General features: G+C 38.4%; 1 protein-coding gene across 7 annotated transcripts in view; it reads right to left on the bottom strand.

Moving 5' to 3' along the window:
* Window positions 1-24,476, bottom strand: part of LOC128840976 (contactin-4) — a 654,212-nt gene that overhangs the window by 359,877 nt on the left and 269,859 nt on the right. Inside the window, exon 1 of one of the 7 annotated variants that reach the window (XM_054035598.1) lies at window positions 5,821-5,872. The exons of 4 other annotated variants lie outside the window; for them this stretch is intronic. The gene's annotated coding sequence lies outside the window, so the exon portion shown is untranslated. Of the gene's footprint in view, window positions 1-1,029; window positions 1,077-4,400; window positions 4,440-5,820; window positions 5,873-24,476 lie in introns of those variants that run through there. 2 more of the 7 variants (XM_054035599.1, XM_054035600.1) reach the window with 2 other exon arrangements.

Raw genomic sequence — 24,476 nt, 5'->3', positions numbered from 1 at the left:
GGGACCCAGGAGTATCTCTTAGCCATTGCATCTTCCCACTCCATAAATATATCAATAACTGAAGAAGACAAACAGAACACTTCAAATTACAGAATCTGCTTTTGCACCATACATCACTTACACGCCCTAGAAACCATATTTGATCACAATATTTCCTCTGTTCTGAGAGCCACCCCAAGGATTTATTTTAGTGTCATGAAATTCTTTCTGTGCAAGCAGCTCTTCTACTCTAAAAGGGGCCTGAACGTACAAACATTCAAAGAAGCAGAACAAGACACCACTTTCAAATTACTGTGCCTAATGACTGACCTTGTTCATTAATAATATGTCCGGAAGGCAAACAACATTTTACTAAATGTCTATAGCACCTAGATACAGTACAATGGTTTTGATTCTCAGACTCAGAGAAGGCAATACAAATGGTTTAGAAAATGTCTTTGTGCTAACTAAACACATTTTCCATATTTGTGGTATAATTACACATATACACACACTTCAGTTTGAATCACTCATTCACAATAATACGCTCCCAAAACTAGAAAGTGTACTTTATATATACAAATTTCCTATTATTTAGTGAGACATGGTGGATGAGGTAATGCCTATTACTGGACCAACTTCTGCTGGTGAGAGAGATAAGCTTTCGAGCTTACACAGAGCTCTTCTTCGGGTCTGGGAAATGTACAGAAGTTGGTCCAATAAAAGATATTACCCTACTTTGTCTCCCTAATATACTGGGATTGACACGGCTACAACATTGCAACACTGAAAACTGTTTAGTAACGCCTATCGGGTAACCACATTCATGTAACTTTGCAGGGAGATTCTGTGTTTCTAAAGCAGAATCCTAGGGCACTTCTAGTATTACTGTAACAACTTCCCACAGAGTAGTAGTTTTTACTTTTTAAAAGCATACACAGTAATTTTATTAACACGTTTAGGCATCAAAAAGCAGCTAGAGGCAACAACATTTTTTAACATCTCACTACAAGCTATTCAAATTTCATAATCATTTACACAGTAACTTACCAATGCATGCGGCAGCCGTTTCTAAATTTGTCCCAGTGGTCTTATATTTGATATTTTTCCACATACACCACATCTTCCCTCCTCGGCTTGAAGCTGTTTCTGTGCATTTCATTTGACCACAGAACTCTCAGATTCTACTGCCGTATTTACATTTCCTTTGCAGGGCACTTGAATCTACCCACTGATATAGGGTTTCCTTCTGGCAAGTCTTCAATCTGTCTTCTTTAGTCCCTTCTGCCAACTGCCTGGGATAGTCAGCTTCTGTAAATTCTGCCATCTCCTCTAAAATCTACAGCACTGCATTCTATATCTTGCCATAAGATATACTTTATTTCTTTGCAATACTTCTGATTCTTTCCTCTTAACATTAAATCACTGGCTTTCCCTTGCTGAAAAAAAACAAGCTAATCCTGTTTTACTTTATAAACAAAACTACTACTTTATTCCTTCCTTGAGAATATGTACCTTTTAATTATAGAAAAAAGGACTCTACCAGAAGGGTCCCTGTGTAAATACAGCCATGTCTTGTCTATGATTTATAGCTTTCTCATACAATACAATAAAACTGTCTGGTACACCATTGGAACTATTAACTAACCAATATTGAACTGTATTTCCAAAATCTTCTCATTCATTGGTTTAAACCCATGATGCCACTGAAGAAAACATATAAGACTGCAGCTAAAGAATTAACAGTGTAAAGAAATCCTGCCTGTCACCATTCTATTCTGCATAAGAGAGAGACTATGTGGATAAGAGTATATTATACTTTAATATGGAAATTCATTGCCTGGATGGAGAGGAAGAATGCAATGACAAAAACTGTATAGATAATCTTGCATCGCTGCTTTCACTTAATTGGCTCTGTGCTGTCCAGCAAGCATACTGATACTTGCAAAACCAAAAGCAAATGATTTTCACATACTGCATTGATCTCATAAAAATTAACTATTTCCTGCGTCAATATGTTACACTATATAAATGTAATCAGGGGTGAAATTAGAATTCCTAAAGTACAACAAAGCAAACCTGAAATAATACCATTCTCTCTCTCTCTCAAGAAGTTCGTGCATATTTACATACAATTGTATGCGGTGCACTCATAGCATCCAGAAAATACTGCATTGTCCTGTTTTATATTACATATATTCCTCCACGTCAACATACAAGCACTGAATGTTAGTGAGAATCAATGTCCATCAGCTCTTAAAGAAGTGCTCATTAAATAATTTCTTATTGTCTCCAGTTGTGTGTAAAGTACATGAACAAATTTACACTCTCTGCTAGCTAGCTATTTCTTTCTTTCTTTCTTTCTTTCAACAAATTAGCCTGTCGAAAACTAACTCATAGTAATCTGATCTTCTTGCAGTTACTTAACAAATGCTCATTTTAAAATATCCTCATGTGATGAAGCAACACTTGGAGGTCAGTAACTATATGTTTAAAGTAGGGTCCTATAAGAACCACAGGTTTGAAAGTACTTACTATAAATCCATAATCAATGCATCATAAGGATTTCCCAGGATTATTATTTTCTGGGGTGGGCAGCAACATTAGCTCATCTGGGTTGCTTCAGAGTTAAAACTTCTACAGGGTTAGCGATTGTAATATGCAACAAATCATGTGTTACGTGCACATTTTTAGCAAATAATTTGCATTGACCTAATTTTGTCATGTCAACAGCTTAACATTAGAGAAATAAAATTCCCCATGTACAACTCCACTTCTGAGAAACAAATGGGTAATGACTCATTTGGCATTCAGCAAGTTCTGTACCTCTGAAAAGATGAATGCTATTATTGTTCTAGCAATTTTATGCCATATTTTTAAGTTGCAATAACCAGTACAGTGTTTTTTTTAAAGTTTCTTTTGTCTTATGTGGAAATTAATTAATTAATGCTGTGGAGAGACACTAACAATGTAGGTGATCAAAGGGACAAAGACTGTTCCTAATCTTACAACAAGTGGTTTTGTTTTGTTTTTGTACATCAGAAGTGACCAGTAGTTAGAACAGGAGACTAGAAACTGGGTGCAGAGGTTTACACTTCTGGTTGCATCACAGACTTGCTGTATTGTGACCTTGAGCAAGTCTCTGCCAAGTGTGTTTGTGCCTCAATCTCCACTTCTGTAGAAGAGGGATAATAATACTAAGACAGGGCATAGGTGCCTCGTGAGGCTTATTTCATCAGTTTGTGGAGCACTTTGAGAATTTCATACGGAAAGTGCTATATAAGGCCCTGATTCAACCAAGTGCTTAACCATGAACTTAACATTAAGCACATAAGGACTCTCATTGACTTCAACCCATGTGCTTAAAAACCACACACATGTTTAAGTATCTTGCTGATCCAGGGCTGTAAGCTTAAGCATTATTATTTACAAGACCAGTAAAACCACTTGATTATGCAGTATGGACAATAATAATTGCTGTTGTTGTTGTTCTGCAGCATTGCTGGCATTGCAGTTTTCTTTTAATTCCCTCTTCTCCCTCATATACATTTTTAAGCAAATCTGGATTTAAATCAAAACCCTTTGTTTCAAGTTCACACCTGCCTGCAAGGTGTGTTAGCACTACGCAACAAACTGCACACTGTTCCGGAATTCAACTTTTGCTTTCCACGAGTATATTTCAGCTCCTTTTGGGGATATTTTGCATAGCTGCTTCTGACTACTCCATCACAGTTGCAGTCAGTTGCTTAAATTTTCAAATCTCCCACAATGATAAGGAACACCACAAAAATTAGTAATGGCAAACACTGCTCACTAATATTCAAAATAGCTGTGTCATGAGGCTAAGTAAGAATAGTGAACATCCCCTCATCGCTTGTACTCGCCTCAAAATCTTAGTTCTAAGTTTAAACTAAACTGAAAACTAAATAACAGCTATAAAAATAATAATAATAAAAAATCTTTGGAGAAATCACGCTGTATAGTCGCAAACCAGTACATTTTAAATGTGCTAGGGAAGTTTGACTAGGAGGTCAAGTTCGAGCAAACAAATCTCCCAGTGTAAAAACCTGAGACAAATGAAAAGGATAGCTCTCCTTTTTATGAAAACATACATATTTGCAAAAGGCTGACAGATAACTAAGTACATTGGTTTAGCTAACGCATATTAGAGCAATATCACATTTCATGCTGCATGTGCTCATAATCATTACAGAAATGCTGAAATAACACCGTTCCTAAAGAAACAAATTATCATAATACCCATGTAGCTCTTTCTACAGCGGGGCTCATTGGAGATGCCTTCTATTTTGAAATGAGGACAAGTTCTTCTTTCAATTATGAAAAAAAACAATGCTTAGGAGGCAGTTGCTGAGACCAATTAACCTTAAACATGTTTTCTGTAATACTTAATTCAGACTTACTCTTTTCCATGGAAGCAGAAACCTCCACACTAAAATCCCAGCATATGGAAGGCACATGGAAATACTGTATTCATTCTCTAGCATCTCCTCTTACTAAATGTTATATTTTCCTTATTTTCTCCCTGGATCCCTAGGATCTGAGAATATCTGTACTACCGCAGGTAGCCATCTATTGTGACTCCACTCTTTCTTGTGCTGTTCCCCTTAACCAAGTCTAATGAGAAAATACTCTGTCCTCACCAGAAAGACACTTTCATACTTCACAGCCTGTGGTTTTCTCAGCTTTGAGACTTATTGCCTATACAGGAAAAAAAATATTTGCACTCCTTATGTACCTTCTGCATCACAGGATTTCATTCAGCTTGTCTGACTATTCTACCCTTCAAATCAGAACAATTTTGAATTACTTTCATCTATTCCAGGGCTTGACCTATAGCACAAGAAGTCCAAGGGCACTGTATGTAAAGCCACATATTACATAAATGTATAGAACTGGAAGACAAAGCCCATGAAAGCCAGAAAAAATAATATTAATACTGATATTAATTTTAATGCCACTACTGCCACTTATAATTTGCAAGTCACTGCAAAAACTTATTTCTTCTGCAAGTACAGTGCTAGATGAATGCATCTTTGTAAATGACATATATTAACATGATGGCTGCTCAGATATTACAGTAATCAGGGCTATATAAAGCATGTTGATATATTGCATCTTTTCCTAAAAATAAATAAAACACCTACTCCAAATTTGAGTTAGTCACATCTGTGTTCACAATATGCCTTGCAAACAAAATGAGATTCTTACTGTATATGGCCCATGCTTGTCTTACATTTTAACTCAGTCCTCGACATTTAAGTGAAATTAATCAATACCACAGACATTCCATTATACATATGCATGTACATTTTAAAAAGAAAGTTTTAAAGCACTTTGCAACTCACTGAACACTTCACTTCTCCTCTTTTCCCACACTGTGTTTATGAAGACAGAAAGCTGGCAGCTTGAATGAACTATTTTGTCAACAAGTATTTTCTACATTATAATACAGAATACAAGCACCTGTTTCAGCTAAATAATTTTTGGTCATACTATTGTCATTGATATGCATAGAAAAACTGTAAAAGACCCAAATGCCTGCTTTAAGATGTCTCACACGAGCCTTTGAAACAACACACTACTACCCATGTAGCGAGATCTTTAATGTTCATAAAAAGCATTTTGGAAAAAAAGACAACTAATTTGCTTAAGTGAATCAATTACATGCCTGTATAAAGGACCCAAAGAAAACTGCAAGCGCTAAACAGATTATACCCTGTCTCACCAGTTAGATTCAACAAAGAGCAGTGGAATAGAAAATCAAATGCATCGGGCAAAGTCACATTCACATGCAGCTTTAGAGGCAAAACTGGTACTTACAGAACTGTAAAGTAAAATGTCCCAGTTTCTTTTACATTTTACAGCAAATCAAACAAAGATTTCAGCTCTCAGCAAGTCACTCCTTCCACGATGCTGATCAGCCAGGCAGAACAGGCCCTTATGGATTGTCTATGCAGCTGGGAGATAATGGAACCATATTCTCAGCTGGGACTAGAGATGCTTAACTGCTATCCACTGAGCACTGCATGTCTCTTCCCCAGCATTAATCAGGAAGTACACTGCTTCGCTGCTGTATTCCCCCAAAGGACCTACACAATTAGCACATGAATCAAAGATGCATACTGAGAGAGAGCTGCACACATCTTTAACTGGATATCCTAACACAGATTCTGATTAGGGAATCAATTTTGTTCACTGATCAAGTGTGTCAAACCTTACCAAAAAACAGATAAAATATATATACTTGTTCGCCGGTTTCAATTAGGACTTTATGTTTGCTATGACCACATAAAAGATGATTACACAAATCCCTATAATTAAACTGGATGCTTTACATGTACAGTAAACTATGCTGTTATAATCCAACAAGTCTGTGTCAGGTCTTCTCTGCAGTCCTATTTAACTATTGCATGGTGCCATACATACTGCAGCATCATTTTCACCCCTTCTCTGTGTAATAGTTATATCCTTTTCAGGTTTAATCTTTGGGGAACAGAGATTTGGTGAATTCTGACCCTAGTGGGGAAGAGCCTTTCCACTGAAGATAACAGTCCTGCAGCAAGAATCAGAAGCAGACCTACTTTTCTTTAAAAAGTGAGAGCACTATTGTACTTGTATTTTTCTTGCTAATATATGGTGGCTTTATTTTTTGGTGCATGTTTTATTTAAGTTTCAAATCCACTAGTTCATAGGAAGGCTGTGTAGGAAAGGGGTAGCATATCCAGTTGCCACATTTAGTGAAAGTGAGCCATTCTAGCCATTTAAAGGCTGTGCTCTCAGTTGGTGTAAAATTCATCTCTTGAAAGGTGTTTTCTCCATCCTCACACATCAATATGTACGGTATAGATTCATAGATTCATAGATTCTAGGACTGGAAGGGACCTCGAGAGGTCATCAAGTCCAGTCCCCTGCCCTCATGGCAGGACCAAATACTGTCTAAACCATCCCTGATAGACATTTATCTAACCTACTCTTAAATATCTCCAGAGATGGAGATTCCACAACCTCCATGTCGTCATGAGAGTGTTTTTGGTTACTGAACACTAGCTTTAAAAAAATAACCCTTTTCTATTTGTTGAGAAAAACAGTTAGGACAAGGAAGAGTGATAGCAGACTCTATTATAAATTATTTCTACTACCACAGTGCCTCACAGACCTGATCATGGACCAGGGCCTCATTGTGGTAGGTGCTGTAGAAACATGGGAACAAAGAGATGGTCCTCTGCCCCGAAGAATTTACAATCCAAGAAGAAGACAGCAGACAAGAGATGGATACAGACCGGGAGTACAAGTAAACAGAAAATATTGGTCAGCACACAGCAATTTACACTAGCCAAGAATTGTGCCCACCACATGAAAGCTTCTTCACAGAACTCCCAGGACACCTCATTCATTGTCATGCCACTATCCAATGGCACAATCACTTGAGAGGCTGAGTCTCACCAACTTCAAGTTTTTCCAATGGGAACTGAAAGCTCTTAGTGTTTTGTGGGATCAGTGATTTGGGCCTCGGAAAGAGTGCAACAGTCCAACAATAAATCTTCTAAGAGCCAAGATGAAGTAAAACATTCACTTGTGTCCCAAGTCAGGATTTTGACCAAGGTTTTCTGCAGTGACAGGCAAATGACTCCGAGTTCCCAGATAGGCTAAAAATATTGCTGTGTTGTATGGGAGTAAACGTACCCCTATTAACATGAAGAGTAGAATACACAACTTAGCTTTATGAAATAGCCTTCTCTTGCATGTCAAGTAGTGAATGATTTTTTGTTCACTAATGTGAAACAATGAAAACGACATTGGTCAAATTTACATGCAATAATCTGAAGCCACACCTTTGGTGAAAATTGTTTTGGCCATATTCTCAGTTGATATAAACTGGCCTAACTCCTCAGAATTCAGTGAATTGAACTGAATTCTGATTTACAGAGACAGAGGGTCTGGCCCAAAATTTCAGATACTGGGCTTGATGGGAATTTACTTGCTAATTCATTGATGCTTACAAGTCCCTTATTTTTATTCTTGGCATTATGGGAACTTCAGTCTATGTGTTTCACACAGAGTATGTGAGAGGCAGACCGTGAAAAAGGTTAATTAAATAGCAATTGTGCATCTCAGTCATATTAGTAAGCAGACCACAGGAGCAAATAAAAAGAGAAGCAAATTAATATATACCGAAGTATCTATTCAATAATAAAGTTGAAAATAAATGGTTTAATTGATTTTAAGTTCTATTCAATTCTTATTTGCTGGGTAGTTAGTTAGATTCATTTTTGATTATTGTTTGGGTTGGATACACTGTGGTGCCCAGTGATTTGCACTTGTTTCAAAATATAAGTGATAATTAGTAACCACAATTTTCTTAAACTCCATCAATCGCTAGTGTAATCCCCTCGGAGGAAAATTATTAGAAAAATAGAGCAGAATCATACAAAGCCTTCAATTGTGTGATGTAATAATTATTTCTTTATTGAAAGTGGAATACCAACATTGAGGAGAAAATAAATAAGAAATATAAAATCTGGAATCTTTGTAATTTATTTATGGAAAGGTTGAAAAAAGCAGACCTTCTCCAACAGAAAGCTGTCAAACAAGACGTGTATAGGTATTGTTAAAAGAGATGGGTTGAAATAAATAAAAATAATAAAAAGAGCTATCGGAATTGGTAATGTTTTATAGTCATTGCTTTGTAGGAAGCTAGAAAGTGATATTGTTTATATTGTGGTAATGCTTAGAGCTCCAGTCAGAGACCAGTGTGCCACTTTGCTAGATGCCATATAAACAAAGAACAAGAAATTGGATCCTTTCCCAAGGAGCTTATCTATAAGGACTTACCTGGATTGGGGCTTCCCTACCTGACTCTTCCCTATTTAAAGATGTAGTGCCACAGTTGTGATCAGCGGAGGTGCTCAATCTGTTTAATAAATGGGGGTGGGCTTGGTAAAGCCTTCTCCAGGATGAACATTCAACTCTGAGTTAAGTTTAGGCCCCTGCTCTGAAAAAGCCCAAATGTGTTGATCTTCAAGCAAGTCTATTTGTGGGCGCTGCAGAAAGCGAGGTTCGATCTGCACGGGGGAAAGAGTTCTCTGTTTTTGATAGGGGTTGAGGTCTGCTGGCTGTCAGGAATGAAGCAGCTATTCAATTTCATTTTTGTTCTTGTAATGTGTCACGGGCTAGGATTGCCAATTTTGGTTGGTCATATTCCTGGAGGTGTCATCACATGACGTAATCTTTAATTAAAGATTAATCTTTAATTCCTGGAGACTCCAGGACAATCCTGCGGGGTTGACAACCCTATTGCTGGTGCACCTTGAACCTTGGATACTCATCTCTTTTTCTTATTGTATAAATCAGTCAGGTGTCTAGAATGTTGTCTAATGAGTAGACAACTAAAAACCAGCATCAGGATTCCTGTTCCTGATCCTCTTCCACTGACTTACTATGTGGCCTTGCAAGTCACTTCAAGGCTGATATTCCAAAAGTCAGGCACGGTATTGCACGTCAAATGTGTGCGCCTTATTTTTACCTGTACACATCAGGCATCTGCCTGTACAAATGACCAGACAGATGCATGACTTGCCATTAAGATGCATAAATATACAATTTTCAAAGGCAACTATGGCAATTGCATGAAAAAAAATATTAGGCATCCTGTAATGTGTCTAATTTTGGTAAAATAAATGTTTGTGGAATACAAGGCCATTAATCTCTCTGTCTTGTATGTAAAATGGTTACAACAATGTTAATTACCTACTCCACAGAGGTGTTTTGAGGCTTAATTAATATTTATAAAACAGTTTGATATCCTTGGACCAAAGGCACTATATACAAGTGCACATTATTATTTTTACTACCAGTCTATGTAATTAGGAAACAAGATTCTACATTAAACTTCTCCTCATGGTTCATTCCTAATGTAATAGCATATTCCAGTTACCTCGGACCAACTGCTCTACCCTTATTGTCAACAGAGCAGTGTTCAAATCCAATAGTTTGCCTTACTGAGTGGCAGTGTATATTCAAAGTCTGACGCTAATGCAAAGTCGACTAAAGTCAATAGGAGGCCTTCCCTGACCTCAATGGGCTTTGCAGCAGGTTCTACATGCAAGGAAGCATTCAGATTATCTTTGCATCCTATGTATATTCAGTGTCTTTGAGCTTCTTATTGAAAATCAGGGGACCTGATGGAACAGAGAGGCCCATGGTGTGCCAGGTGGAACAAAATGGGTTAAAATAAAAAGAAGGGAGGTGCTTCTGCAGAAATAACAACCCCCCTGCAAAAAAGAGAAAAAACTCTCAGCTAATACTCTCAAATTAGGGGAGCTGCAAGACATTTATCTACCCCTGTGTTGTAGGCATAAGAAGTAGGGTTTTAAACATATTATTCTGAATCAAACCCTCCATCCAGACAGGCAGGCAACTATTATAACACTTCTCCTCCAATTGCCAACTCAGAGCTGCCAACTCTGAAGAATGCACTGGGCAGAATTCCTTCCTCCAGATATTCTTGATAAAAGAAAGGTCAATTGTGTGCTGGCGGTAACCCCATATTTGGCAAAGAGTGTTACCTCTAACTCCTGAAAAGAGCCACATACAAAATTGTTACACTGTAAACCAGTCTTCCAGAATCCTTCCTGGAATGGTTATAACTGATCTGGACAAAATGGTTCTTAGATTCCACTGCTGAAAATAAGTAAAAGGATGAAGTTGTTTTGTTGCAAATTTACACTCATATGTCTGTTCCCAAGGATGCAAGGGCAAATTGGTGGAGGTCTATTGAAGTTCATGGTGCTATGCTCATTTTAAGATAGTAGATTATTTTGGTCAATTTTTCCCATGATGTTCAGTGGAGGCAATTTCATTGGCCAGCACTTACATTCAGCCAGAGGGAATATGGCCAATTCTGTATGGAGAAGCTCATATTTTGAAATAAAAATCTCAGTATTTATTGGGCTTCAATCTTTTGAGTGAATGAAGAGCTCTAAAATTATCTGACTAGAGACATATACTCATCTATTCCTTAAACATTCATTCCATAGAACAGTTGCTTTCATATTGCCAGTTTTGCAACTAAAAAAAAATTGCAAAGTGACTTTTAAACTAAAGAAAGACACTTGTAGCCGCAAAGGTGGAAGGAAATCCCATTTCAGGATGTTAACTGATTTAGGAATCAAATATGCTCAAAAGGGATATTGTCAACAATGCTTAGTCTGTATCTCAAATACTAGAGGGTTACCATACTTCAACCCCACATGAAAATAAATGTGCTTTGAAGGATGTTTTTGTGAACAAAATGCTGGAGGCTGTATCTTCAACATCCTCCATCTCCATCTCCCTTGATCCCATGTATCAGGTATATATCTTAAAACACATCATTTTTTTAGAATGTTGGACAAGACAAAAGAAATTGGAGAAATAACAGCCACATCGATTCCACCTGCTGCAACAGCAACAGCAGTGGGGCAGGGGGAAAAGCATGCACGTCTGAAAGTGAAGACTATGTGCCGTTAACATTACTTGATCCATCTCTCCTGGGAAGACTTGAAAAAAAAAATCCCTCCCCAGGCAGACTTTGATTTTTGGAAGGATGCTCTCATAAGCAAATTGCCAGAAGACATAGCATTCACCCTCTTCCATCTCCTGAAGTCCCATGTGGATGTTAGGTATATCATATAAAACAGAGTATCTTCCTGGATGTCTGGGAGTGCCAGTGAAACTAATGAAAGGCACTACAAGCACCTCTAGCAAAAATTACAAGCTGTACTCAAAGTATATCTTAAGTGATGCTGGGGGCATTTGACAGACCCAGTTGAATTCAGCTGAAGATGAAAGCCTCACATTTTAAAAGAAAACTGGAAAAGTTATTTCCAGGTGCCTTCTCTCTTGCAAGTGCTCACGCACTACAATGATGATGACCAAATAAATATCAGGGTAGTCAGATTATACTTCAGTGGACATGTCTAGAGAGGCAGCAAAAATGATAATTTATTTATAGCTGATTGGGCATGTTTACTTCTGTGTTTGAACAGCACCTGGAACAATGGGATCTCGATCCTGACTATGGTTTCTGTGTGTTACCACAATATCAGTATTAAATAAAGAAGAAGAAGAGAGGTAAACTGCTTTCCCACTTTTGCTGTCAAATATGCTGTGGATAATCTCCCTGAAAATGTGTCTGCTGTTTCTGATTACTTTTGCCACTTTTGATCCAGCTAAAGAACATGGGACTTGCCAACTGCTTTGTTTAAGATGAGGTTGACTCAGGATCTCCTCCACTCATACCTGGCCCTTATTTGTTTTTATTGTATCAGTATAATTCAGAAGGGTCACCTTTCTTCTCTTCAAGTTGATGACTGGAATCCTACTTGGCTCTCCCCTCATCAATGGCCAAAGAATAAAAAATGTCAGGGTGGGGCATGAACTGCAACAGTCATCCTTCATCAAAGCTGACAATTCATTATTCATAATGGAGTAGGCTGCTTTGCAGACCATCATCACTGACACTGTCATGTAACTCTAGCTTCCGATGTTGCATTGCCAAGACATTCAACAAGATTGTAGAGCTGCCGATGCTCTTCTCCATCACAAAACTCAAAGCATGCCACTGCTGCTTCAGAAGAAGAAGATCAGTCCAAGAAGGTGTTTCATTTACTTTCCTGGTTCTTGATGTCTTTGCTACTTTGCAATATTTCATAGCTTTGTGGGAAGGGTATTATGGGGATCCAGATGGAGATCAATAGCTCATCACATCTTCTATTTGATTTATAGTCCCCCCTGAACACACCTTCTCTGCATCAGCTTGTTTCCTATTTTTTTGCGCAAAATACCTTTCCCTGCCCCCTTGAGTTCTAGACCTCTGCAGAAGATGGCATCCCAAATAAATGAAAGAAAAGAATGCCACTATTTTAATTCATTCTCACACTTGATGCCTCTGGGGAAGGCCATAATTATCACAGAGGATAACCAGTTATGCCTACAATTAAAATACTTTAAATATTAAAAGCAAGATAGACACTTGTTTACAAGAATTAGCATTTATGCACAGAAAATATTTTCAATCCATAAAAAATAGTTTATAATGCTCAAGGGTAATCAATTTTTATGTTCATACAATTAAAACTGTACAGCTCAACATGCCCAGACACTGCATTTTGCAATGTTTTCCTGTAAAATTGATTGACTTGACAATAAAATACAAATAAACTTAAACTAGACTGTCAATATTAAATTCATTAATTACTATCAACATCCAAAGGCTTTTTAGGCACCTCCAAAATCAGAAAGTGGTATAATCTCTTCCCAAACTATATACTATATGACATATGAGGGGACTAATGATATAGTGGGAAGGAAGATGGGATAAAACCAATAAGATCACGTGATTATTCTGCACAGGCTAAACATGGCTGGAGGTACTAAAAAGGCTGTTTTCTGCTCTCGTGTTTTAAACATTGTTACTGAATATCACAACATACCAATCTAGATGGATAGAAAGCTGTTTTGCATAAAAGACCTGGCCACTTCTTGGACCCTGTGATGCCATATACTAGGTATGACTAGCAGGCTTACCAAAGCATCTCTTGGGGAGGGGAGAGAGTGTTCAGGAAGTGTCCAAAAGGCTAAAACTTCTATTGGCCGAGCCATCTAGATTCTAATGTGGCCAGGAGCACTTTATTTTGAGCACTGCCAAGGAGTTAAAAGATGGTAATGCACTCTCTCTCTCTTCTCCGCCTCCAAGAACCAGGCTTTTTGGGGGGGGGGAGAAGGGGGTAAAATAAAAAGGAATCTAGCTCTAATTCTTTTATTCTTGTTAGGGAAAATCATACCCTTTCTTCTAATAGGAAAGCTAGAAAGGACTGGCTTGCCCTTACCCGAAAGGATTTCACACTAGGAGACCTCTCATGCAATCTTCCATCTTCTTTGCTACAGGAATCACGGTGGATGAGTTAGCCTAACAAGGTGAAGAGTCACCATCACAATTTCCAGTAGATCCATAGCCAAGAACTAATCATTGGCTAGTAAAGGGGGAAAAAGAGGTGAGGGATTACGTCTTGGAGGAGAGCGGTCCCGTGACACCACAGTCTCTACGAATACGGGATTAGGGTTGCGAAAGTGCTCTCTCTCATTGCAGCATTCTACTTTGACTGAGGGATGTAGCAAGTGAATCTGCATCTGGCGCCCTGTATGCTAGGCCAATGAGGAACCAGGGTCTTGTGCACCACAAAGGCCAACGGGTTCGATAATAGTGGGTTGAAGATCACTATTTCACTACTGCATTTGTCTACTTAAGTCATGAAACATTCTGTAAAGGAAAACAATGGCAATAGGGAGGTACAGAAGGAACAATTGGAACTGTATGGTAGATTGAGATTAGGAAAAGAAGCAGAGGGACATGGAGACCCTTGACACTAAAAGCTTTGGTCACAAGCACTTCCTGCTGCTGTACATCATCTAACAGACAGATCTTCCAGTCTGGATCACTGGAGCTGAGGATGCTGAAAAAGTATCAATTAAACTTTGTTTAATGTTAGATTCCAGTTATTTTTTTGTTGCGTATGTCATTGTAGCATTACCCATCAGGAACAATATATATATAGGAAACCATTCAAACAAAAGCACTCTGCTTATTTATGGTCTTTTATCATCCTGCTGAGTTGCCTACAGTAAATATGAGAGGTCAAGAATGACATTAATTACTGAACTTCAGCAAATGCTTCCACAAAACATCATAGCTACCTACTGAAAGGATATTCTGCATAAGTGGAAAATCATACTGGAGGACTCAAAATGGAACTGAGTTTGGCAATAAAATAGGGGAATAAAATCATCTTATGCAGTTTTAGACCAGAAAGAACCAGCCTGTGGATGGGAATATTTTCTCTCTTACATCTTTGATGACTTCCTAAATGAATCACAATTGTCAAAGAATAAAATAAAATAAAAATCCCTTTATTTCAAATGAACAGTTTCCAGGTAGACTATCAGCAAACCTTGAACAGCTGATGTAGATAAAGAGTTTCATAGTTTTATCAATAAATAAATAAAAATCAGAAAACAACTACGTTTCATTGCATAACCAAAGACAAAAAAAATTATTTGCAAAACCAAAACAAGGCTGTATGCCAAATGAAAGCTAATGCAAGTCAGCAAGTCTCTATAGGGCAATGCTAAGATGAATGATTCGGCCTCTTTTGTATTATTTATCATGCCTTTTTATCTATGAATTCTAAACTATCCATTACCAGAAATGGTGCCTACACTCAATTTAAATAATATTATGACAGTCAGTTGTTTCTCTCATTCCTAAAAGCCACTTCAACTGAGGCTGATGTTAATGCACTAATACCAAAGTTAGGATTTGTGCTAGCTCCCAGCTATTGTTTCACTGTGTATGGTATGGAATTTCTTTGCTCACTTTCTCCGGCAAACAAGAACTTGAATTGCTAATTGTTAAGCCTATGCATTTTAGATAATTACTGATTGCTGTATTTGAAGTGTAAGTGATTGTAAAATGTGCTGTGGCTAATGCCCAGAAAGCCAACTCGGTATCAGAGATAATTATAGACAGTTTAATTGCTTTTGGTGTTTTAATTGGCAAAGTACACTGAGAATGAGAGGCAGAATGAAACTGAAAGGGTCGGCTAGCCCATGTAGGTGTTCAAATTTGCTAGTCATGAATTGACCTTATGTACTGTGGGTACAGCCTTCAAGGACCCAAGCATTCCTAGGACAAAGAAGACCTAATTATTTTTCTGACAAAACTAGTACTGCCCAGTGTATGTATTTAGTTCTTGTTTTGAAGAATAATTTTGCTTGCCTGCCAAAAGGTCTTGTAAATACTATAAGCTTTCGTGGGCTACAGCCCACTTCTTCAGAGGCATAGAATGGAACATATAGTAAGGAGATATATATACATACAGAACATGAAAAGGTGGAAGTAGCCATATCAACTCTAAGAGGCTAATTAATTAAGATGAGCTATTATCAGCAGGAGAAAAAATCTATTGTAGTGATAATCAAGATGGCCCATTTCAGATAGTTGACAAGAGGTGTGAGGATACTTAACATGGGGAAATATATTCTCTATTTCCATTCTATGCATCTGAAGAAGTGGGCTATAGCCCACGAAAGCTTATGCTCAAATAAATTTGTTAGTCTCTAAGGTGCCACAAGCACTCCTGTTCTTTTTGCAGATACAGACTAACACGGCTGCTACTCTGAAACTTGTAAATACTATGTTTATTTCAGTTATATACATTATGCAGAGACCGACTCAGCCGATCTCCTGCAAGTCTAACTTTCTTTTGGGGAGTTTCTTTTTGCCTCAGGCTGGAAAGATGCTCAAACCGTGAGTTTGAGCCTCAGCTGTGATAAGAGGCAGAAGAGCCAAAATTTAGCTTTATGCTAAATTTCCACTGAGTACAAAAAGGGTATTTTGACTGACTAAGGATTACAGGATTTGGCCAATGGAGCAAGTCCAGCCACCAGATGGGGTGAAGTAGTCTTCACTCCTTGTTTAAGTCTCCTCCAGTGTTTGCAACAACTCAGTAAACTCAACTTCACAAATATTATTAGTGACATTTCATGCTCATTAAATGTGTCAGATTGACAGATATGAAAACTTAAATCCTCTATTTACCCCCAGAGCAGGAGGCAACTGGGCAAGCTTCCTTCATTGTATCCTGTAAATCTGCCTTAATCCTGCCTGCTGACTTCCCCTCCAGTGGCTTTAGGGTAGTTCTCCTTTTTAATGCACAAAAAAATATAACCGTTTTCCTCTCTGCAGTTCCTCATTTTACCTCCTTATTCTGTAACTTTCATGCACCACACTAGCTAGCTGGCTGGCTGACTGTCATCTACCATATACCCATTATACACGTTATTTAGTCTCTTATGCTATAATTTACCACATTGTGATAGGCATGTGTAGGATCCATGGATCTTGAAAGGTTTGTTGTGAGGGGTGTTGATCATTGTAGCAGTGGAGATATCATAGAATCAAAAGCGTAGGACCGGAAGTGACCTCAATAGATCATCTAGTCCATTCCCTGCACTCAAGGCAGGTATAAGGGCATGTCTACAAATACAGTTCATTTATCAACATCTGCCATTTGTTGCCCAGTCACCCAGTTTTTTGGGTGCTACCCAAAATAGAGTCCCTTATCCTGTAAGCATCACCTACATTCTTTATTCCTAGTTGCACACATGTACATCTAGCAATATTAAAATGCATATTGTTTGCTTGTGTCCATTTTATTAAGTGATCTAGGTCAGTGGTTCTCAACCTGGGGTACGCATACTCCTGAGTGTATGCAGAGGTATTCCAGGGGGTACATCAACTTATCTAGATATTTGCCTAGTTTTACATCAGGCTACGTGAAAAGTGAAGTCAGTACAAACTAAAATTTCATACAATGACTTGTTTATACTGCTCTACATACTACACACTGAAATGTAAGTACAATATTTATATTCCAATTGATTTATTTTATAATATTATGATAAAAATGACAAAGTAATTTTTCAGTAATAGTGTGCTGTGACATTTGTATTTTTATGTCTGATTTTGTAAGCAAATAGCTTTAAATGATGTGAAACTTGGGGTACGCAAGACAAATCAGACTCCTGAAAGGGGTACAGTAGTCTGGAAAGGTTCAGAGCCACTGATCTAGATCAGTGGTTCTCAAACTAGGGCCGCCACTTGTTCAGGGAAAGCCCCTGGTGGGCCGGGCCAGTTTGTTTACCTGCCGCGTCCGCAGGTTCCGCCGATCGCGGCTCCCACTGGCCGCAGTTCACCGCTTCAGGCCAATGGGGGCAGCGGGAAGTGGTGGCCAGTACGTCCCTCGGCCCGTGACGCTTCCTGCAGCTCCGATTGGCCTGGATTGGCGAACCGCGGCCACTGGGAGCTGCGATCGGCCGAACCTGCAGACGTGGCAGGTAAACAAACCGGCCCGGCCTGCCAGGGGCTTTCCCTGAACAAGCGGCGGCCCTAGTTTGAGAACCACTGATCCAGATCACTTTGAAACAGTGACCTGTCCTCTTCGTTATTTATCACTCCCCCAATCTTTGTGTCATCTGCAAAATGTATCAATGATGATTTTATTGGTAAAAATGTTAAATAATGTAGGGCCAAGAACCGATCCCTGAAGGACACCACTGGAAACAATCCCGCTCGATGATTCCCCATTTACAGTTACATTCTAGACCTATCAGTTAGCCAGTTTATAATCCATGCAATTTGTGCCGTGTTAATTTTATATCATTCTGTTTATTAATCAAAATGTTATGTGATACTAAGTCAAACACCTTATAGAAGTGTAAGTGTATTATATCAATACTATCATCTTTATCAACCAAACTTCTAATCTTATCAAAAAAAGATATCAGGTTAGTTTGACAGGATCTATTTTCCATGAAGCCATGTTGATTTGCATTAATTATTTTACCCTCCTTGAGTTCTTTATTTATCAAGTCCCATATCAGCTGTTCCATTACCTTGCCTGGGATCAACATCAGGCTGATAGGCCTATCTATAATTACCATTTAAGCTTTTAAAATATACACATTCGCTTTCTTCCAGTCTTCTGGAACTTCTCCAGTGCTCCAAGACTTATTGAAAATCAACATTAACGGTCCAGAAATCCAGCTCTTTTAAAACTCTTGGATGCAAGTTATCTGAACATGCTGATTTAAAAATCTCTGACATTAGTAGTTTCTGTTTAACATCCTCCAGAGATACTAGTGGAATGGAAAGAGTGTTATCACCATATGATGAGACTGCATCATCTGTTGTGTAATCTATAGAAACCTATTCAACTTAATTAAAATGTGACTAACTTAAAGGATATTCAATTCTATATTAATTTCTGTAACTGCTTTTGAGCTCATTTAATCTGTTATGGGTAGTGTATTTGTTTTAAAGACTTCTGGTTCACAGGCATATTTCCCTTATTTTCAGCAATTTGTTTTTAAGAATGCCCTTCATTCTTCTTGGCACGTTTTGTAAAGTATTTCATATGAAAGGGAACCATAGGGCAAAAGTGGGGGGGGGGGGGGCGGAGAAGGGAGGGAGATTCAAAGAAGAGAGCAATGGTGGCTGGGAGCCAGATAATTTGATGTGGCAGCTGTCTTCAATTCACCATTTTGTTTGTGCTGTGAGAGGGAATCAGAACAGTGCAGCAAATGGCATTTTCATAAATTCTTTCTCTCTCTCCGTCTCTCTCTCACACACATCCCTACAGTAAATGAATATTGTATTATACTTGTGAGTTGTAAAAGGAGAAGAACGAAAGCCTAGATAAGGGCAAGCCTCCAACCACCAAGGCACACAAAAGTACATTAAGGAAAAATTAAAGGGGTCTACAATGGTGCTGGTGTTTCACCCCCCTAACAGTGAATAAAATTCCAGAGTGAATTTATTCGCTTTCATTGTGGTGCAGTAAAAGCCCATTTATATGTAGCTGGCATATTAGTTTTGCATGTGCCTGTGTGACAAAAGTAATTTTCCTTCTGTTCAATTTCTCCACTAAGCAAACCCAACTCATAGAATCATAGAATATTAGGGTTGGAAGAAACCTCAGGAGGTCATCTAGTCCAAACCCTGCTCAAAGCAGGACCAAAACCAACTAAATCACAACTGGTCACATAGACATGAACGTGTGATGAACTGAACCCTTAATTTAAAATTTGGTGCAAATTTAAGTCTTTTTTTCTACAAGGAAAAAAAAAAGCGAAATTCTTCCTTGTATATTTTGATTGGCTCAACATTTCTAATTTTAAAAGCGCTACCATTATGAAAAGTTTATGGTTAAGATTGTGTTTATTTTTGCATGAGTTAATGGCTGGGGTGCATGTGGTTTCAAAATGATGAATTGCTCATGGAAATTAATCTGAATATTAAAAACGTGAATGCTTTACAGAGATTGTTAAAAGTAAATAAGACTGATATGGGCAAAATGAGCCATTACCATAATCCTTTTTAATATGTGTATATATAAATATAGCTATGAAATAACTAGTTCAAACCTCAGTAAATCTCTTGGAAACAATCTCCTGAGCACAGTAACTATTTCAAAATGTTTAGTATTGCAGAACAGTACTTCCTAGGGACAAATATCCTGAGTTGTAAGAATGTTAAGATGATAATACCATTACCATTTCTTTTTACCTGCTTATTGTTAATAGTAGCCCGCACATAGGGGCTGGGGCCTTCCATCTTTTTATATCCACAGGATGAGGTAAAAATGAGTTTTGTGGTCTGGGGGATTGATATATCTTCGTTCTCTCAACAGTCTGATGAGAATAAGAGGGTGTGATGGATTAAATGCTTCCCTATTGCTGTCTCATGATGGTTTGGTTAAAGGCAATTTTTCTCATTAAACCCGAACATCGTATTGCCTGACATCCAGCCCTCTATTCCTAAGAATCAGACAAATCTCAACCTTCCCTGTTTATTATCTCCTCGATGCTAGCATAATCTTTATAGTCAACTTCTCAGAAAGTAGAATCATTCTCCCTTTATATAAAGAAAAAAACTTGTGATAACAGCCACTCCCCAAAGATGTAGGTATGTTACTGGGAGCCTATAGTATCCAGGAGAGGTGCCTGGTTTGACGGCCTAGGATGTTACAATGCGGAGTCAGAGAGAATGGGATCTATCGAAGGATCTCACCATTCTGTCCCATCAGCATGCTTTAACCTCTGGACAGCATGTATCCAGTGGCAAATGGGTTGTTTATTCTCCGTATCTACTTGGTTTCCTCTCCGCTGACAATTAGTAATTGGGACATTTCATCTACACTCCCAATCAGATATCACATGGTAACAGTCACTGCTGACCTAGGCTGAATTTGAAATGGCAATCTAGAAGTGAAAGGCCCTCTATCCCATTATCAGTCCCCTGTGTCATTCAGTCCCTCAGCTAGATTCAGGACTCAAATTCTAATGGCTTCTGTTCATGGAATTACAGAAATTAGAGATGGGAACAGCATGTTAGGTGGACTATGTCAAATGACTGTAGATGAGTTGGTCAAATTAGATGGTCTTATGCATCTCTTACTTCGAAAAGCCTATGGATTTTGGAATATTGTGTTCTGAGAAAAAAATCCTAAGTGATAAACTCACTGAATGCTAGTGGCTACTTTTGCTATTATTTTTCAGTCCTAGGAGTTAGTAAACATATTAGTCAGTAAAACATCCTGCTAAGTGTATCATTTACCTTCTCCCCTTAAGTGTGTGTTGGGGCATCTCTGCCAATACAGGATTGTTCCCTACAGTACATTTTCTAGTGTTTAGCCAATTTCATTTAAAATGTTCAAGTAAAGGGCCTTCCACTACTCCCCTAGGGAGAATATTCTACAGTCCAACACATCTCATGCTCAATACGTTTCTTTAGCTTAAATGTTATCTTGATTATTTTTTCACCTTTCACTTCTAGTTACACACCTTTTTGTACAACTTTAATTAGATCCTTTCCCTCCTTGGAGCTTTTCCCTTCAGCTATTCTTGTTCTTTACACTCTTGATTTTCAGAGGAACTGCAGAGCCAACTCTATTGTGAGCTACACCTGTGAAATCCTGGGAAACCATGGGGCTCCGCAGGTGTAGTTAAGGGCAGAATTTGTCCTGCAGATTCTTTATTGCTGATGGAGATGTACAAGCCAGAAAGAACACAGCTTGACTTTCAGATCTCATACAGAGCCAGCAGAGGTAGCAGTTGGAGAAAAGAAAAACATCTTTTTACTTGTAAACTGAACTTACTGGGACGCAATAAGCCTGGAACTCCACATTGTCCCTTTTACCATCTCTTTTTAGAGCAGAACCATGCTCTGATATTACATTTTAAAAAGTGTAGCTATTTGAAGAGCTTACAAAGCTGCTTTGCAACCTCCTTAGTTTGAAAGACCTTTTATTTATAATTAAAGACTGCAAAGGAAAGAATTTCATTTCCCCCCCGTTTTGACCTTCTTGTGCTTACTGAATTCAGTGGCATTCCCCACTGAGGGGAAGGATCTTTGTGTGTACCACAGACATCTTGAAGCTATCTCATCTCTCATGCAAACATTGATGCTTTAAGGATGATGGTAGCAAAACAGGCTAAACGTGGACATTGGGAAAATTAACTGGAGATGGAGTGGAAGTGAGTTACAGAGGTATGGTGGGAACTGCAGGCTGAATTCTTAGCTGTGCCCAGCTCACATTTGGAGGAGCTGAGGAATGGAAAAGGTGGCTGTTCATTACCTTTCTGCCTTCCACGATCCATGGATTGTTGGGGGCCAAGATGTCTATCAGCATAACTTAGAGCAGCCAAAGGGTTTCTCCGAGTTACACCAGAGGCATTGGTCCCATAGCTGTAATCAAGGACTGAGAACAGTGCTGTACATTTTAGTCCTACGTATCCCTCCACCAATCATGCCTCCTAACCTGCCTCTCTCTGTCCCTTACACACAAAGATCTTACCTTTCTTTGGAAGCTGTTCATTAACTATACTTGAATCTTTGTTGTTGTTTTAGTTATCCAGTGCCCAGGCAACTGATACATCTTTTGACCTATTGTGACAGGCATGATAAGGAAATAATAACCAGTAATTTGCAATAGCTAAATTCTGCCTATAAGAAAACAAAGTTGTAATGATTCACTGTACATTCTTAAAACTGACTGAGGACAACTACAGGATGGAAAGTGTGATATTACTAGAATGTCAAACTTATAAGACAGCTCAAATACATGAGTTGTGGTTTGAGGTGAGAGCTTCCATCCTGAAGGTATTGGATATCAGATTAAAAAGTGGTGTTACTTCAGTGTGATGTACAATGGAGACAGCTGAAGAGTACAAGGCTTCCTGCCAGGTCCCTCAGAGCAGGAAACATTTGTAAGTAATACAGATGTCTCTTGCTTCACAGACCCTCTGAGTCCTTTACTGTGGGCCCTGAAGAGAATATTGTACTTTTCAATTAGTTTAAAAATAACCTTCCAAAACGACAACATTTTGCACTTCTAAAGCACCTTCCATCAAAGGTTCTCAAAGTGTTTTCTGCTCATTAAGTCACAGACTACTCTGTAAGATAGGTAAAATATTAGTGTCTCTGCTAGATGGGGAAACAGAGCTTCAGAAATGCGCTTGTGACACAGTGAGTCAGTGATATGGGCAGGAACATCCCCCAGAACTCCTCATTCATGTGCTTTGCTTTAACCACTGGGACACGTTTTCTCATGATCTATCCAGCACCATTGATGTGTATCGCACTTTACCATCAAGTATGAAGACAAGGTCTCTGACCCCATGTAAACCTCTCCACCACTCAAGTTCTATTTTCAGGTCTTTAGAGGGACATAAAAACCTTGTTCAGGATCTCTGTACAGGCATCAATTTCATCCCGTTCAAACACTGCTAGGGAAGTAATTTTCTCATACAGAGAGCTACTTATGTCAATTGGGGTTTAGGACCACTGTGTGGACAGAAACAATTTTTATTGTGTTAGAAATATACTAATGGCTACTTGAAGGAAAAGTATAGGAAGAATAAACATGATAGACTACTGGCAGAGAGAGAGAGAGATTACAGAAAGTGAGATACATAAGGAGCACAAAAAGTTTGGAGGGTTTGTTGTCGGACTTGTGACATCAAAGGGCATTGAAGATTGTGGGAGGCACCGAGAAGAGGAAGAAATACTAGCAATTTTCTATTGATGACAGTAGCCCTTGGTCTAAACAAAAGAATAAAGAAAATATATAAAAAATATTTATATTTATAAGAAATATCTGCATTATTTCACTGTATGGAAGTCACCCAAACAATCACTGCTGTACGAGTCACACAGTCACAATGTAATTGGGATAGCAGGTAACAAAAGTACTATGAGTAGAGAGATGTATATGGCACCCTGATTAATACATTACCTAAAAATGTAGAATGTTATCAGAATGTTTATACATCAGCACTGGTAGCCATGCTCAAGTAACCTTATCAAAGGGCATTTTGTCAGGAAAAATGTGTTAAGGAGGAGGATAGTGATGAATGAAGAGTATAAGACTGGCTTTGCATTTTTGTTTAAGCTGAAAAAGTGCATCTTCTGTTCATAATGTTGCACAATCCAGCCACTCTAATTCATATGAATGGTCAAATTTGCCTAGTGAATCAATTCCTATTTAATTACATTTAAAGTGTGTGTCCTTTAAAAAATTGCATTTCACTTTCCCACCCTGTTTGTCCTGTTACGCTGCTTATCAGTTTAGGCTGCAGTGGAACTAACCATGTGCTTAAATTTAGGCAAATGGATTAAAAACTGGCAGGGTTAAGGCCTTAGATTGTAAATTCTTTGGGTTTGGTTTTTGCCCACGTAGCACAGTAGAACCCCTTCTTGATTATGGCCTTCAGTAGCAACAATAGAAATAAATACTAATCTAAGAAAAGATGCAGAGACTATAAACCACCTGTAGTGGAACCATCCACAGTTAAATCCTGGTCCAAAAAGCATGGAT

The sequence above is a fragment of the Malaclemys terrapin genome, chromosome 7, assembly GCF_027887155.1.
Source record: "Malaclemys terrapin pileata isolate rMalTer1 chromosome 7, rMalTer1.hap1, whole genome shotgun sequence".
In the NCBI taxonomy this organism is placed as follows: domain Eukaryota; kingdom Metazoa; phylum Chordata; order Testudines; family Emydidae; genus Malaclemys; species Malaclemys terrapin.
This window is presented reverse-complemented; position numbering and strand designations above follow the sequence as displayed.